The sequence below is a fragment of the Cervus canadensis genome, chromosome 3, assembly GCF_019320065.1.
Source record: "Cervus canadensis isolate Bull #8, Minnesota chromosome 3, ASM1932006v1, whole genome shotgun sequence".
Lineage (NCBI taxonomy): Eukaryota > Metazoa > Chordata > Mammalia > Artiodactyla > Cervidae > Cervus > Cervus canadensis.
Window position 1 is genome coordinate 3,250,367 of NC_057388.1, and position 17,369 is coordinate 3,267,735.

General features: G+C 37.3%; 1 pseudogene; it reads left to right on the top strand.

Moving 5' to 3' along the window:
• Positions 1-2,700: 2,700 nt before the first annotated feature.
• LOC122438920 lies at positions 2,701-8,583 on the top strand (annotated as a pseudogene).
• The last annotated feature ends 8,786 nt before the right edge of the window (positions 8,584-17,369 follow it).

Here is a 17,369-nt window from a genome sequence, read left to right on the forward strand (position 1 = left end):
CAGCAAATTCAGGCTGAATAACCTGGTGTACACAGGTATAAACCCCCAATCAATATATTTCTGAAAAATGTAGAGACACTAACCTTGAGTGCCTTCAGGGAAATTTCAAACTCTAAGCAGCACATTATAATTCACCAGCTAGCACATCTCATTCTTATCCTGGACAAGTGTCAGTACCAGACTTTCAGGCCTACCAGGAAAAAGCAGAGAGTTGCTCCAGTTAAGCTATAAGATTATCCAATCTTTTGCATTATTAAAATTAAAGTTCTCAGAATTTAAGAACTTCAGAGTTGTAGAGCAATCTTTAATCAACCCATGCAAAGTGGGAAGACTCTGAGCTCACCCCCTCCCAGTGAACACCAAAACTAGAACATATAAGAACAGATACCTCTGAGAACAAGCTGAAGCCCAGCAGAACAGGTTTTCTACAACTAAGGATACAAATAAAAGCCACATGGGGATGGGGAGGAGGGGCAGAGATGTGGTACAGTCAGAACCAATACCTCCAGAGCAGTGACTCATACTTGGGGGAATATTCTAAATGTGGAGGACCCTTGAGGAAGAAGGGATCCGAGTCCCAATAAGGCTCCCCAGAGGAGGAGACAAGCCTCGGTAATATTTGACTCTGAAAACTATCAGAATTTACATCTGGAAGAGCTGCCATGGGAAAGTAAGACTCCTCTGTTAAAGGGCTCACACAAAAACTTGCTTCAAATCCCAGCACAAAGGCAACAGCTTGAAAAGCACCTGGATCATAGGAGAAGGAGACTCACTGATTAGTTTTAGGGTGGGTGCCATAGGGGCAGGCTCTGATAGAAATTCCTCCAGGTATAGAAGTGTTCACAAGTGCATTTTTTGAAATTCTCCTTCTACCTAGTCAGCTCAGTCTGATGGGCAACTTTTATGTGACTTCCATCAACTTCACTAACACTGTGCACACCACACTGGCATTGCCTTGAGGATTAGCCCCGCTCAATTCACCCACCCGATGGCTGGCATCTCCAAAGCACCTCTGATCCTTCACCAGCTCAGAGGAGGGTATTGCTTGCTCGTGCCACCAATCCCCCTAAGCAGCTCACCTTCTGGGAGGCTAGATCCACACAGCAGCAAGCCCACAAAAGTTATGGTTGAGCTTCACGGCCAATTGTAAAGGAGCCAGCTTTGCTCTCAGTTCACCCACAACAGTCATGACATGAACAAGCCTCATGACTATCTAATAGGTATACCTAATACACAGAAACAAATACAGAGAGACAAAATAAAGAGGCAAACATCTTCCAAACAAAGAAGACAGAACAAGACAAAAACTCAGACAAAGAACTAAACGAAAAGGAGATACACAATTTAATATATTAAAGAGTTCAAAGTCATGGTCACAAAAATCTCACTGAATTAAGGAAAAAAACATGAGGTTGGCATAAAAATGTAGTGATTTTGGAATCCACTCCAACTTCAACAGTCATCAAGTTAAAATAGACTATACATAGGTTGTTAGACAAAAACCTCATGGGAGCTACAAAATGAAAACCCACAACAAATATAACAAATAAATAAAAGGGAATATAAATACAATGCTAAGAAAGTCATCATATCACCAAAGAAGAGAACAAGAGAAGAAAATAACAGAGAAGAATTACAAAACACTCAGAAAACAATTAAAGTGGAAATAAGTCCATACCCAGCAATAATAACTTTAAAGGTGTGTGTGTTGTCACTCAGTCATGTCCAACTCTTTGGGCTACAGAAGTATTCTTGCAACAGGTTATTCAAGCAAAGTTGAATAGCCCACCAGATTCCTCTGTCCATGGGGATTCTCTAGGCAAGAATACTGGAGTGGGTGCTTTGTCCTCCTCCAGGGTATCTTCCCAACCCAGTTCCCCCACATTGCAAGCAGATTCTTTACCAGCTGAACCACCAGGGAAGCCCAAGAATGCTGGAGTGGGGAGCCTATTCCTTCTCCAGGGGAACTTCCCAACCCAGGAATTGAACCAGATCTCCTGCATTGCTGGCAGATTTCTTTATCAGTTGAACTACCTGGGAAGCCCATAATTAAATGCTTTGAGCAAAAGACATAACAAGAATAAATGGATAAAAAAAATAAAAACTACATGCATTCTACAAATGACTCTGTTCTGAACTAAATACACATGTAGATTGAAAGGGAAGAGATGGAAACAAAAAGAAATTTTGGGTAGGGATACTCAGTTCCACAAAATAGACTTTACAACAAAGGCTGTAACAAGATACAAAAAAAGGATATTATATAGTGATAAAAGTAACAACCAAACAAGAGGTTATAACATTGTAAACAATTATGCACCAAACATAGAAGCTCCTAATACATAGAGCAAGTATAAACAGACATAAAGGAAGTAATTGAGAGTAATACAATAATAGCAGGGGAATTTAACATCCTACTTACATCAATGGGTAGACCATCGAAACAAAATCAACAAAGAACACTGGCCTTAAATGACACATAAAAGCAGATTGATTTAATCCAAATATATAGGACATTTCATCTAAGAGCAGCAGAATACACATTCAGTACACATGAAGCATTCTGCAGGATGGATCGAATGCTAGGCCAAAAAACGTGTCTCATAAATTTAACACTGATGGCATATCAAACATCTTTTCTGAACACAATCACATGAAACGAGACATCAATTACAAGAATAAAACTGGAGACAAATCAAGATGGAGTCCATCTTTTACAAAATAAGAAGGCTCACTTTGTGCTCAACTTTGCTTGAATAACCTGTTGCAAGAAGAATACTTCAGACCCGGGGAATTATCTTCAGTCGCACACCAGCTAGATGAGTAAGAGACAATGAGAAATGGCAGAAGGAGAAGTACTGGTGAAGATTATCACACATTTTTGCAGCAGCCTTCTGGAAATATGGACCACAGAGCTTTTTCTCTCTATTCAAGTTATAAGCAATGCCTTGAAAGTTTGGGGCTTAGAACTAATCCTGTTTAGCAGTCCAGAGTGTCAGAAGCTCTGGATCAACCCTCAAAATGAAAGATAATTTTTATGCAATTATAAAGAATACTGGTTTATAGTTAGAAAATTAGGAAAACAGTGGTTCAACTTGAAGTCTCTCTTGACGGGTCCAGAATTAAGATCACTTTTCTTGCGCTTTTCTTGGCTCAGTTATAACAGGAAGGTTATTCTATATTTGTTGTTAAGGATGATCTGCCAGATTGTGACCAACTACTGCAGAAGATCAGAGTCCAACAAATGCATCAACCAAAACTTATTGGAGAAGAATTAGCACAACTCAAAGAACAGAGAGTACAGAAAACAGATCTAGAGAATGTCTTAGAATAAATTATGGGTCAGTAATGTTAGACAAAGATGAGCAGGTTTGCAAAAGGCTCTGGCACCAAGTGGCCAAGAATTGACATGGAAGGTGAAAAAGCAGATCTCCGCAGGGCTATTAAGCACAGTGTGCAAGGCATTTCCAGTAACACATGTCGATATTCCACAGACATCAGTTTCACATCTTACTTTAGAAGAGCTGTGGAAGAGATGAGAAGCCTACTCTGAAATCAGCAGCAGTAGCAGCAGCAACTAGATCCACCAGGACAGCTTACACGTTCGTGTGAAAAGCTGAGCACAAGTTCAGGAGCACTTATCAGTGATCTAGGTGATTCTATGAATGAAGACATGCTTCAGGCAGCTGTGACGATGCCTTTAGGAACTGTTAGAAGTAATCTAAAAACGGAAGGGGAAAACTATCTTCACAAATCATTTAGGTATTCAGTCTTTCCAATATTGTCCTGTGTGATTACAGCATAGGGGCATTTTGATAATGTGTCAAAGACAAAAATTTTCAGCAGAGGAAATAAGACTTAAATGGTTTGCAAACAAAAAGATGAGCGGGTGAAAAATACATCAGTTATAGATAATGATCTTCCAAACAGTAGTCAAAGAGGCATTAAACAATTAAATTTAAAATAATTTTCTAAGTGTTCTTCTTTTTGTTTGTTTTTTGAATGTGCAATATCCAACTCATCAAAAATTAGGGCATTTTTCTTGGATCTTTTTGCTGACCAACTAATTATAACTAGCTCTGGCCACAGAATTTCCCCACATTTTGCCATCTTTTCCTCATTTCTGCATAGGGAATTTGGCTTACATTTATCCTCTAATGCTTGCTCTTATTTCTCTTTAACCAAATTAACCTTGTGGGACAGTGCCTCGCCTCTGTGTCGATAATAATCATGGTTCCAGAAGGATACATTTTTTCCCTCTGACTATGTACATGAGGTCGGGTGTTTTCTCATGGTATTTTCTCTGCTGGCAGTTTTTCTGCTACTTGGTTGTCATCATTTTCTACAGCTCTTTTGAAAGATGGTAATGTTTCTTGAGTTTTCAAGCCCTCTAAGAAGGGATCATTATTTCATGATTCTGGTGCATTTCTAAACTCTGAAATCAGCTCTGCCCAAGTATTTGAGAATAAATGAGAATTCTGTTCATGTGTGAAAAAAAAAGAAAACTGGGGGAGGGGGTTACAAATGTGGGGAGGATAAACAACAAGATACTAAACAACCAATGAGTCACTGAAGAAATAAGAAATGATAAGAAATTATTGAAGGCAAATGAAAATAGAAACACAACATTCCAGAATCTGTGAGGCAGCAAAACCAGTTTTAGGAGGGAAGAGTATAGGAATACAAGCCTACTTCAGAAAACAAATAAACAAAATTTTTCAAATAAATAGTCTAACCTTATACCTAAAGGAATTAGAAATATAAGACAAATAAAGCTCAAAATTAGTAGAAGGAAATAAATAACAAAGATAAGAGTGAAATAAATGAAATAGAGACTAAAATAACAGTGGAAAAAATCAATGAAATGAAGAGCTGGTTGCTTGAAAAGATATACATAACTGGTAAAGCTTTAGCCACACTCTTCAAAAAAACAAAAACAGAGAAAAGGCCTCAAGTAAGTGAAATCAGAAATGAAAGAAGAGCAATTGTAATTGAGAATACAGAAATACAAAGGATAATAAGAGGATACTATGAATAATTACATACCAACAAATTAAACAATCTAGAAGAAATGTATATATTCCTAGAAATGTACAATATTTCAAGATTGAATCAGGAAGAAATAGATAATATAAACAGGATAAAATACACTAGTAGTGAAATTGAATCAATAATCAAAATACTCCCAACAAACAAAAGTACAGAACCAAATAGCTTCATAGGTGAATTATACCAAATGTGTACCAAAAAAGTTATGAAAACGTCTATTCTTCTCAAGCTATTTCAAAAAATCAAGAGGAAGCAAGGCCTCAAAATTCATATTCAAGCCAATATTATCCTGATTACAAAATTATAGAAAAATACTTAAAAGAAAAAAAGGAAATTGCAGTCCTGATGAATATAGATGCAAAAAATATATCCCTGATGAATACAGATGCAAAAAATTCTCAACAAAAGATTAGGAAACTAAATTTAACAATACATTAAAAAGATCCATGATCAAATGGGATTTATTCCAGGAATAAAAGGATTGTTCAATATTTGCAAATCAATCACATAATATATCATATGAACAAAATGAAGGATAAAATTATATGATCATCTTAACAGATTCAGAAAAAATATCTAATGAAATTCAGCCTCTATTTACAATAAAAACCCTCAATGAGGTGGATGCAGAAGAAGCAAAATGAATATAATAAAAACCTCAATATAACAAAAAACCAAATATGCCAAATTCCCAACTAACATCATACTAAATGGTATAAAGTTGAAAGCTTTTTCTCTAAGATCAAGGACAAGACAAGGATGCCTACTTTTGCCACTTTTATTCAACACTGTATTGAAATTCTCTCCATGGAAATTACACAAGAAATGAAAAAAAAGACAAGACATTCAAATTAGTAATTAAGAAGTAAAACTGGCATAGTGCAGAGATGACACAAAACTATACATAGAAAACATTAGAAGCTTCACCAAAAATTAATATAGCTAATAAATCAATTCAGTAACATTGCAGAATATACATTTAGTGTACAAAAATCTGTTTCATATCTATACACTAATAATAAACTACCAGAAAGAAAATTTAAGAAACACAATTCAATTATTCAAGAAGGCAAAAAAAAGCAATACTCTGAAAACTAAGACACTCATGAAAGAAATTTAAGATGACACAAATAGAAAGATATACCATGCTCATGGATTAAAAGAGTAAATACTGTTAAAGTATCCACACCACTCAAAGCAATATACAGACTCAGTGTAATTCTGTTCAAAAAACTAATAGCATTTTTCACAAAACTGGAGCAAACAATTGTAACATTTGTATAGACCCCGATTAGCCAAAGCAATCTGAAGTAATTGGAAGAAAACTGGTGGTATCATGCTCCGTGATTTCAAACTAAACTATGAAACTAAAGTAATCAAAACAGTATGATACTTACTAGCTCAAAATCCTCCATGTTAGGCTTCAACAGTGCAATAACCAAGAACTTCTAGATGTACAAGCTGGATTTAGAAAAGACAGAGGAACCAGAGATAAATTGCCAACATCTACTGGATCATGGAAAAGCAAGGGAAGTCCAGTAAAACATCTACTTCTGCTTCATTATGCTAAAGCCTTTGAATTTGTGTGTCACAACAAATTGTGAAAAATTCTTCAATAGATGGGAATACCAGACCACCTTACCTGCCTCCTGAGAAACCTGTATGCAGGTCAAGAAGCTACAGTTAGAACTGGGTATGGCAAAAACCACTACAATATTGTAAAGTAATTAGCCTCCAACTAATATAAATAAATGAAAAACATTTTAAAAATTAAATTAAATTAAAAAAAGAAAAGAACTGGGCATGAAAAAATGGACTGGTTCCAAATTGGGAAAGGAGGACATCAAGGCTGTATATTGTCTCCTGCTTATTTAACTTATATGCAGAATATATTATACAAAATAATGGGCTGGATGATACACAGGCTGGAAGCAAGACTGACAGGAGAAATATCAATGCCTCAGATATGCAGATGAAACCATCCTCATGGCAGAAAGTGAAGAGGAGCTGAGGAACCTCTTGATGAAGGTGAAAGAAGAGAGTAAAAAAGGTGGTTATAACATTCAAAAAACTAAGATCATGGCATCTGGTCCCATCACTTCATGGCAAATAGGTGGGGAAGCAATGGAAACAGTGAGAGACTTTATTTTCTTGGGCTCCAAAATCACTGTGTATGGTGACTGTAGCAATGAAATTTAAAAGACATTTGCTCCTTGGAATAAAAACAATGACAAACCTAGACAGCGTATTAAAAAACAAAGAGAATACTTTGCCAACAAAGGTCTGTATAGTCAAAGCTATTTTGCCAGCAATCATGTATGGATGTGAGAGTTAGACCATAAAGAAGGCTGATTGCTGAAGAATTAATGCTTTTGAAATGTGGTGTTGGAGAAGACTCTTGAGAGTCCCTTGGACAGCAAGGAGATCAAATAAGTAAATCTTAAAGGAAATGAACCCAAATATTCATTGGAAGAAATTATGCTGAAGCTCCAATATTTGACCCCCTGATACAAAGAGCTGACTCATTAGAACAGACCCTGATGCTGGGAAAGAATGAAGGCAGGAGGAGAAGGGGACGACAAAGGATGAGATGGCTGGATGACATCATAGACTCAGTTTGAGCAAGCTTTGGGAGACGGTGAAGGACTGGGAAGCTCGGTGTGCTGTAGTCTGTGGGATCTCAAAGAGTTGACATGACTGAGTGAATAAGCACAATGATTCTCACAGAAACATACAAATAGATCAATAGGACATAATAGAAAACCTCAGAATAAATTCGTGCTTAAAGCAAGATGGTGGCAGAATAGGACTGGAGACCACTTTCTCCCCCACAAATTCATCAAAAGATCATTTGAATGCTGAGCAACTTCCACAAAACAACTTCTGAATGCTGGCAGAGGACATCAGGCACCCAGAAAGGCAGCCCATTCTCTTCAGAAGGAGGTAGGACAAAATATAAAAAGCAAAGAGAGAGACAAAAGAGTTAGGGACTGACATCTGTCCTGGGGAAGAAGCGGTGAAAGAGGAGAAGTTTCCAAACAGCAGGAAACCCTCTCACTGGTGGGTCTGTGGGGAGTTTTGGAATCTCAGAGCGCAACATAAGTGGGAGAAAAAACAAAACACAGAATGCATGCCTAACTGCAACTGCCAATGAAGAAGAAGCCCAGACGCTTGAATCTGCCACCAGCAGTTGGAGTCTGGACAGGGAGGTGTGGGATGCATGCTTAGGGTAAAGACCGGACCTGAATGCCCTGAGGACAATCTGAGGGAGCTAACGTGAGAAAGCAACCCAAATTGTGGGATAGCCAGAGAGAAAAAAAAGAGAGTGAGAACTTTTCTGTAAAAGACTCCAAGCTAACATGCAGTCTGGTCGGCTCACAGAACAAAGGATTGAGCGAATACCACAGGAGAGCTAGCCAGCTGCCTACAGGCTCCTCCCCACCACAGGAGACAGTGGCAGGCGTGGGACAGCCAGAACTGGAAAGCAAGGGCCACTCTCGGCCCCAGAGACTGGCATCCTCCACCAAACTGTGAGCAGGCTCCCTGTTGCTAACCACATCTTCCTGGGATCCTGGATAGTTGACATCTGTCAGGAGGGTCGCAGCCAGCTATCTGCTCTCCAGGGGATGCACACGGTGCACTTGAAACACTGCTCTTGCACCACACCCAGGAAACCGAGTGGCTGGACCCAAGCAGCTGGGACAGGGGAGGTGATTAAGGGCCAGTGCTCTCACCAAGCACCTGGTCATCTGAGGTGCTTGGACCTGGGAAGGGCACAAAATGCACGCCTAACTGAGAATGTGCCCCCGTGGAGAACCAAGAATCTGAACCTGAGCAACTTAGACCTGGGAAGAGCATGAAATGCAGGACCTGCTTTGGACAGTACCCCTGCAGAAAAACCTGGAGCCTGAGCAGTGTAGGCCCAGCAAGCACACACCACGGTGAGTTGGGGCAAATCCAGTGTGGTCCAGACACTGTGAGCACTCCCAAACAAACACCAGCAATATTTGTCTGCAGTGTTCCTCCCTTCCCACAATGCAACTGAATAAATGAACCTAAATAAGTGACCACCTTCACCCCCTCTGTCAGAGCAAAAATTAGACACTGAAGAGACTTGGAAACAGAGGAAGCCAAAATAAACAAAGAAGAGGGAACCACTCTACAAGTGACAAGTGCAACGGATTAAAACCCTGTAGTTAACACTGACTGAGCATTGGAGGGGGTCTACAGACCTTGAGAAAAGTACAAGTTGGAACAAGGAACTATCTGAAATTTAACTGACCCCACACTGCCCACAACAGCTGCAGACAAATTCCTGGATATGTTTTTACTATTATCACTTTTTACTTTATTTTTATGTTCTTTATTATTCCTTTAATTTTCATTTTTATAACCTACTATTACCTTGCAAAAAGAAACTCTATTTTTAATCAAATTTCATATATATATATATATATATATAATTTTTGTGATTGATTTTGTTTTGTATTTTTAATATTGTGTTTTTGAGAGTCTAACCTCTACTCTAGACTTTTAATCTTTGCTTTTTCGTATTGTTATCAATTTTGTACCTTTAAGAGTCTATTCTTCCATTTTCACCTAGGGGTGTGATTGCTGGCTTGATTGCTCTTTCCCCTTTTGATTCTCCCTTTTCCCCCCTGGTCACCTCATCTCCTCCCTCCCCCTTCTCTTCTCTACTTAGCTCTGTGAATCTCTCTGGGTGTTCTGGGCTGTGAAGAACACAGGAAACTGATTAGTGGCTAGATTGCTTTCTCCCCTTTTGATTCCCCCTCTTCTCCTCCTGGTCACCTCTACCTCCCTCCTCCCTTTCCTCTTCTCCATGTAACTGTGAACCTCTCTGGGTGTCCCTCACTGTGGAGAATCTTTTCAAAATTAACCTAGATGTTCTATCGTCTGTGATGTATGGATAGAGAAGTCTTGAGGATACTGTAAGAATAAGACTGAAAACCAGAGGCAAGAGGTTTAACTCCAAAACCTTAGAACACCAGAGAACTCCTGATCCCAGGGAACATTAATCGACAAGAGCTCATCCAAAAGCCTCCATACCTACTCTGAAACCAAGCTCCACCTAGGAACCAACAAGTTCCAGAGCAAGACACACCACACTAATTCTCCAGCAAAGCAAGAACACAGCCTTGAGCATTAAAATACAGGCTGCCCAAAGTCATGCCAAACCCATAGATACCCCAAAACTCACTACTGGACACTTCATTGCACTCCAGAGAGAAGAGATACAGTTCCACCTACCAGAACACAGACACAAGCTCCAATAACCAGGAAACCTTGACAAGCCACTCGTCCACCCTACCCACAGGGAGCAAGCTCCACAATAAAGGGGAACCACAAACTTCCAGCCTACAGAAAGGCCACCCCAAACACAGCAATCTAAACAAAATGAAAAGGCAGAGAAATATTCAGCAGGTAAAGGAACATGATAAATGCCCACCAAACCAAACAAAAAAGGAGGAGATTGGGAGTCCACCTGAAAAAGAATTCAGAATAATGGTAGTAAAGATGATCCAAAATCTTGAAAACAAAATGGAGTTACAGATAAATAGACTAGAGACAAGGATTGAGAAGATGCAAGAAATGTTTAACAAGGACTTATAAGAAATAAAAATGAGTCAGTCAATAATGAATAGTGCAATAACTGAGATCAAAAGCACTCTGGAGGGAAGCAACAGTAGAATAACTGAGGCAGAAGATGGAATAAATGAGTGAGGTGGAAGATAGTGTAACAGAAATAAATGAAGCATAGAGGAAAAAGAAAAAAGAATTAAAAGAAGTGAGGACAAGCTCAGAGACTTCTGGGACTATGTCAAATGCTCCAACATTCAAATCATAAGAGTTCCAGAAGAAGACAAAAAGAAAGGCCATGAGAAAATACTTCAGATAATAGTTAAAAACTTCCTTAAAATGGGAAAGGAAATAACCACCCAAGTCCAATAAACCCAGAGAGTCCCAAACAGGATAAACCCAAGGTGAAACACTCCAAGACACATATTAATAAAATTAATGAAGATCAAACACAAAGAGCAAATATTAAAAGCAGCAAGGGAAAAGCAACAAATAACACACAAGGGGATACCCATAAGGATAACAGCTGACCTTTCAATAGAAACTCTTCAGGCCAGAAGGGAATGGTAGTACATACTTAAGTGATGAAAGAGAAAAACCTACAATCCAGATTACTATACCCAGCAAGGATCTTATTCAAATGTGAAGGAGAAATCAAAAGCTTTACAGACAAGCAAAAGCTGAGAGAATTCAGCACCACTAAGCCAGCTCTTCAACAAATGCTAAAGGATCTTCTCTAGACAGGAAACACAGAAAAGATTTATAAACTCAAACCCAAAACAAGAGAGTAAATGGCAGCAGGATCATACTTATCAATAATTACCTTAAATGTAAATGGGTTGAATGCCCCAACCAAAAGACAAAGACTGGCTGAATGGATACAAAAACAAGGCCCCTATATATGCTGTCTACAAGAGACCCACCTCAAACCAAGAGATACAAGCAGACTGAAAGTAAAGAGCTAGAAAAAGATATTTCATGCAAAGGGAGACCAAAAGAAAGCAGGAGTAGCAATACACATATCAGATAAAATAGATTTTGAAATAAAGGCCGTGAAAAGAGACAAGAAGGACACTACATAATGGTCAAAGGATCAATCCCAGAAGAAGATATAACAATTATAAATACATATGTACCCAACATAGGAGCACTGCAATATGTAAGGCAAATGCTAACAATTATGAAAGGGAAAACTAACAGTAACACAATAATAGTGTGAGATTGTAATACCTCACTCACACCTATGAATAGATCAACAAACAGAAAATTAGCAAAGAAACACAAACTTTAAATGATACAATGGGCCAGTTAGAGCTAATTGATATCTATAGGGCTTTTCACCCCCAAACAATGAAATTCACCTTTTTCTCAAGTGCACACAAAACCTTCTCCAGGATAGATCACATCCCTAAACCATAAATCTAGCCTTGGTAAATTCAAAAATAATTGAAATCATTTCAAGCATCTTTTTTTTTATCACAATGAGATAAGATTAGATGTCAACTACAGGATAGGAACTATTAAAAATACAAACATATGGAGGCTAAACAACAGATTTCTGAATAACTAATAAATGACAGAAGAAATAAAAATAATAAATCAAAATATGCATAGAAACAAATGAAAATGAAAATATGATAACCCCAAACCTATGGGATTCAGTAAAGCCAGTGCTAAGGGGAAGGCACATAGCAGTATGAAGACGGAAATAGCAACCCATTCCAGTATTCTTGCCTGGAGAATCCTGTGGACACAGGAGCGTGATGGGCTGCTGTCCATTGGGTTGCACAGAGTCGGACATGACTGAAGCGACTTAGCATACATGCATGCATTGGAGAAGGAAACAGCAACCCACTCCAGTATTCTTGCCTGGAGTGTCCTGGGGACAAAGAAGCCTGGTGGGCTGCCATCTATGGGGTCACACAGAGTCAGACATGACTGAAGCGACTTAGCAGCAGCAGCAGCATTACAATACAAGCTTACCTCAAGAGACAAAAGAAAAATCAAATAAATAACCTAACTTTACACCTAAAGCAACTAGAAGAAGAGGAAATGAAGAACATCAGGGTTAGTAGAAGGAAAAAAAATCATAAAAATTAGGGCAGAAATAAATGAAAATGAAACAAAGGATACTATAGCAAAAGTCATCAAAACTAAAAGCTGGTTCTTTGAGTAGATAAGTAAAATAGACAAACCACTAGCCAGACTCATCAAGAAAAAAAAAGGGAGATGAATGAAACCAATAAAATTAAAAATGAAATTGCAGAAATCACAACAGACAACACGGAAATACAAAGGATCATAAGAGACTACTATAAGCAACTATATGACAATAAAATGGACAACTTGAAAGAAATGGACAAATTATTAGAAAAGTATAACCCTCCAAAACTGAACCGGGAAGAAAGAGAAAATCATAACACACCCATCACAAACACAGAAATTTAAACTGTAATCAAAAATCTTCCAACAAACAAAAGCCCAGGACCAGATGGCTTTAAAGCTGAATTCTACAAAAAATTTAGAGAGGAGTTAACACCTATCATACTCAAACTCTTCCAGAAAATTGTAGAGGAAGGTAAACTCCCAAACTCATTCTATGAGGCCACCATCAGCCTAATACAAAAACCAGACAAAGATGCCACAAAAAAAGAAAACTACAGTCCAATATCACTGAAGAACATAGAGGCAAAAATCCTTAACAAAATCCTAGCAAACAGAATCCAACAACATATTAAAAAGGTCATACATCATATGACCAAGTGGGCTTTATCCCAGGGATGCAAGGATTCTTCAATACTCATAAATCAATCAATGTGCTACACCACATTAACAAATTGAAAGATAAAAACCATATGATTATTTCAATAGATGCAGAGAAAGCCTATGACAAAATCTTACATCTGTTTATGAATAAAAAAAAAAAAAAACCCTCCAGAAAGCAGGCATAGAAGGAACATACCTCAACAAAATAAAAGCCATATATGACATACCCACAGCAAACATTATCCTCAGTGGTGAAAAACTGAAAGCATTGCCCCTAAAGTCAGAAACAAGACTAGGGTGTCCACTCTCCCCACTACTATTAAATATAGTTTTGGAAGTTTTAGCCACAGCAATCAGAGGGGAAAAAAAATAAATAAATAAAAGAAATCCAGATTGGAAAAGAAGAAGTAAAACTCTCACTGTTTGCAGATGACATGATCCTCTACATAGAAAACCCTAAAGTTACCACCAGAAAATTACTAGAGCTAATCAATGAATACAGCAAAATTGCAGGATATAAATTAATATACAGAAATCCCTTGCATTCCTATACACTAACAATGAGAAAACAGAAAGAGAAATCAAGGTAACAATTCCACTCACCACTGCAATGAAAACAATAAAATACTTAGAGATAAATCTACCTAAAAAAACAAAAGACCGATATATAGAAAACTATAAAACACTGAAGAAAGAAATCAAAGATGACCCAAATAAATGAACAAATATACCATGTCCGTGGATCAGAAGAATCAATACAGTGAAAATGAGTATACGACCCAAAGCAATCTATAGATACAATACAATCCCTATCAAGTTACCAATGGTATTTTTTTACAGAACTAGAACAAATAATTTCACAATTTGTATGGAAATACAAAAAAAAAAAAAAACCTCGAATAGCCAAAGCAGTCTTGAGAAAGAAGAATGGATCTGGAGGAATCAACCTGCCTGACTTCAGGCTCTACTACAAAGTTACAGTCATCAAGACAGTATGGTACTGGCACAAAGACAACAATATAGATCAATGGAAGAAAATAGAAAGCCCAGTAATAGATCTACACACCTATGGACACCTCATCTTTGACAAAGGAGATATGGATATACAATGGAGAAAAGAAAATCTCTTTGACAAGTGGTGCTGGGAAATCTGGTCAACCACTTGCAAAAGAATGAAACTAGAACACTTTCTAACACCATACACAAAAATAAACTCAAAATGGACTAAAGATCTAAATGTAAGACCAGAAACTATAAAAATCCTAGAGGAAAACATAGGCAAAACACTCTCTGACATAAATCACAGCAGGATCCTCTATGAACCACCTCCCACAATAATAGAAGTAAAAGCAAAAATAAACAAATGGGATCTAATTAAACTTAAAAACTTTTGCACAATGAAGGAAACTATAAGCAAGGTGAAAAGACAGCCTTCAGAATGGGAGAAAATAATAGAAAAATGAAGCAACTGACAAAGAATTAATCTCAAAAGTATACAAGCAGCTCATGTAGCTCAATACCAGAAAAATAAATGACCCAGTCAAAAAATGAGCCAAAGAATTAAACAGACATTTCTCAAAAGAAAGCATACAGATGGCTAACAAACATATGAAAAGATGATCAACATCACTCATTATCAGAGAAATGCAAAACAAAACCACAATGAGGTACAATCTCATGCTGGTCAGAATGGCTTCTATCAAAAAGTCTACGAACAATAAATGCTGGAGAGGGTGCAGAGAAAAGGGAACCCTCTTACACTGTTGGTAGGAATGAAAACTAGTACAGCCACTGTGGAGAACAGTGTGGAGATTCCTTAGAAAACTGTAAATAGAACTGCCTTATGACCCAGCAATCCCACACATACACACTGAGGAAACTAGAATTGAAAGAGACACATGTACCCTAATGTTCACCACAGCACTGTTTACAATAGCCAGCACATGGAAACAATCCAGATTTCCATCAGCAGATGAATGGATAAGAAAGCTGTGGTACAAATACGCAATGGAATATTACTCAGCTATTAAAAAGAATGCATTTGAATCAGTTCTAATGAGGTGGATGAAACTGGAGCCTATTATACAGAGTAAAGTAAGTCAGAAAGAGAAACACCAATACACTATATTAAAGCATATATGTGGAATTTAGAAAGATGGTAACCAGGACTCTATATGTAAGACAGCAAAAGGGACACAGATATAAAAAGAAACAGACCTTTGGATTCCATGGGAGAAGGTAAGGTTGGGATGATTTGAAAGAAAATAGCATTGAACCATGTATATTACCATATGTGAAATAGATCACCAGTCCAAGTTCTATGCATGAAACAGGGCACTCAAAGCCAGTGCACTGGGACAACCCTGAGGGATGGGATAGGGAGGGAGGTGGTAGGGGGTTCAACATGGGGGACACATGTACCCCATGTCAATGTATAGCAAAAACCACCACAATATTGTAAGTAATTAACCTCCAATTAAAATAAATTAATTAATTTTTTTAAAGTTCATACTTAATGGTCAGTTAACCTATGACAAAGAAGCCAAGATTATATAGTGATGAAAGGCAATTTCTTTAATATTGTTGAGGAAACTGGATAGCTATTTGAAAAAGAACAAAAGTGTCCAATACACAAAAATAAACTAAAAATGAACTTAAATGTAAAACCTGAAATCATTAAACTCCCAGGGGAAAATGTAGGATGCATACCCTTTGACGCTGATCTTAAGAATACATTTTTGGATCATTTTCCTCAGGCAAGGGAAACAAAAGTAAAAATGAAATGGGACTACACCAAACTAAACAGCTTTTGTAGAGCAAAGGAAATCATTTCCAAAACAAAAAAGGCAGCCTAATGAATGTAAATGATATACTTGATAAGAAGTTGATTTCAAAATATATAAAGAACTCATGCAATTCAACAAGAAAAACATAATCTGAGTTTAAAAAATAGGCAAAGGACTTTAATAAATGTTTTCCAAAGAAGATACACAGATGGCCAACAGAAACATAGAAAAATGCTCAACATCACTAACCATCAGGGAAATGCAAATCAAAACTACTCCACAACTGTCAGAATGGTTATTTGTGAAGTAAGTTAGACACAGAAGCAGAAATAGTGTATGACATCCCCTCTATGAAAAATATAAAAAGACATGATACAAACAAACTTATTCACAAAACAAAAGCAGACTCATAGACCAAGAATGAGTTTATAGTTGCCAGAGAAGGATGATGGGAAGGAATATTTAGGGATTTGGGGATGGACAGGTTCACATCGCTATATTTATTAATAAAATGGATAACCAGCAAGGACCTATTGTATTGCACAGGGAACTTTACTCAATGTTATGTGGCAGCTTGGATGCGAGGAGAGTTTGAGAAGAGTGGATACATGTAGATGTATAGCTGAGTCCCTTTGCTTTCTACTGGAAACTATTAAAATATTGTTAATCAGATATACTCCAATAAAAAAATAAAAAAGTTTACTTTTAAAAAGGAAAGATTATTATCTTAAACAAGAAATAACATGTGGTAATGAGGATATGGATAAATGTGCACCCTTGTGCTCTGTTGGTGGAATTGGAAATTGGTGCAGCTACTTGGAAAACAGTATGAAGTTTCCTCAAAAAAATTAAAGGTAATTCTACAACAGGATCCAGCAATTCTACTTCTGAGTATTTATTAAAAGAAAATAAAACATTAATTTGAAAAAATATGTGCACCCCTATGTGAGTTGTACCATTATTCATTATCAGCAAGATATAGAAACCACCTAAGTGATCATTGAGAGATAAATGGATAAAGATTTTACATACACACATACATATACACACACATAAAAAATATTACTCAGCCATAAAAAAATTTAAATATTTTTCAATATTTGAAAGAATAAGGAATGACCTAGAGAGTGTTATTCTAAGTGAAATGTTAGACAAAAAGAGACAAATGCC